General features: G+C 29.0%; 1 pseudogene; it reads left to right on the top strand.

The window, feature by feature from the left end:
* The first annotated feature begins 629 nt into the window (after positions 1-629).
* On the top strand, positions 630-1,262 carry LOC132944711 (uncharacterized; annotated as a pseudogene).
* The last annotated feature ends 478 nt before the right edge of the window (positions 1,263-1,740 follow it).

Below are 1,740 nucleotides of genomic sequence, written 5' to 3'. Positions count from 1 at the left end.
ATTGTGAACCAACAATTTAATTTTGCCGCAAGTTTAATGATTGTTTTGACGCATTGAACAGAAAATTTGGAGCTGAAGGACTAAGCGTTAACGGCAAAGACTATCAGGCAAAAATTAATATTTTATAAAGTTTATACAAATATTAGCTTAACAGTTAACACTATAATACGCACCTAAATAATTGAATTATAAATTTACAGTTTTTTCGATCATTTTTGGTTTGGTTGAATGAATGGCAGAAACAATACGCCGATGGTACAGTAAAAAAATCAGAATTTTTATCTGATAGCACTACTTGTGGGTTAAGAGTTACTATTCAATCAAATCTTGATCTTTCACATTATTTAAATTCCCGTTGGAGTTCTAAGTATCTATTAACAGAAAAAATTAATTAGGACAGGCTTGAAGTAAGAACAATGCAACAGAGATAATAATTATTAATATAAATATTATATGTCACCTGTTTTTTTTTGGAACAATTCGGCAGGCTGGTGGCCAAAATTATCATTCTTCAACACCTACTTTTCTCCAACTATACAAGTTACTATCCACTTACAGTATTTTAAAGCCTCCTAAGAGTGGAAACTGTACTGTCTACAATGATGGCTCCATTACAATCAATTATATCTATGACAGATTTGAAAGATATTTATGAACCTAAAAAGTACGACCTAGTTGAAAATTTAAAAACTAAATTAAATAATATAATTGAAGAAAAATAATGGGAATTTAATGATATTGTTGAACATAATTATGAAAAACCAGAGGTCGTAGATTGTCTGATTTACAATTTAATAGGTCATATTCATGTTACCTATTTAAATTTACTCAGTAAATAATAAGTTATAAAATGATTGCAGGCTATCTTTCAAAACAGTTGTTGAAATATAAAGATTGTTCAATTTGTAGGTCAGCTTTTGTTACACCGCTGGTATATTCTAAGCAACTGTCTGTGATACTGGTCAACATGAAAACCAAAGAACAATTAATTCATCCAAATGTTTTTTTTCAATTTTATAAAAAAAATTTAAGAAAGCTTTATGAAACATTGTTCATCAAGTCATGTGTTAGAGCTCATAATTGATGATATCATAAACGAAAAACAAATAACAAACTTTCATTGTGTCACTAATGGAGAACACATTATTTCATTTTCTGTTATTTATTATGTGATAATGAGAATGAGACAATTCACATACCAAGAAAACCAAAAATGAAAAACCCGAAAACAGAAATAAAAAAAAGTTGCCAAGTTCTGTTAAACTTAAAAAAATTGAAAAGGAATAATTAGTGATACAAAATATAAATACATTTACTTTATAAATGTTAAAATAATTTCTATAAATCTGTATATTAAAATTTAATTAAAATACTAAAACTTTGAACGAATGACTTGTTTTCAAATTTTCACATTAATCACTGTATCTTTCTGTTAATGATGTCTTATATGTAAGGTCTAATGCAGGGTCTTTACAGAGTATGGTTTTTGTTTTAATAAAAAGTTGTGTGTGCTCGGGACCACGGCGACACGGCATGTCGGCATTATATATTTATATCGTGTTAACGTGTTTTTAGTAGGTAATCACTTCAGCCTGTATTCTTAATAATTATATAACATAACCTCAAATAAGTATAACCTGAAGCACTACAGCGCTAGTGAGTTAAATTTGAACTAAAACTGCCTTAATAAGCGGATACTGCTTAATGGGCGGGTGGGTGACAGTGGTCGGACCTTATCTT

The sequence above is a fragment of the Metopolophium dirhodum genome, chromosome 5, assembly GCF_019925205.1.
Source record: "Metopolophium dirhodum isolate CAU chromosome 5, ASM1992520v1, whole genome shotgun sequence".
In the NCBI taxonomy this organism is placed as follows: Eukaryota; Metazoa; Arthropoda; class Insecta; order Hemiptera; family Aphididae; genus Metopolophium; species Metopolophium dirhodum.
This window is presented reverse-complemented; position numbering and strand designations above follow the sequence as displayed.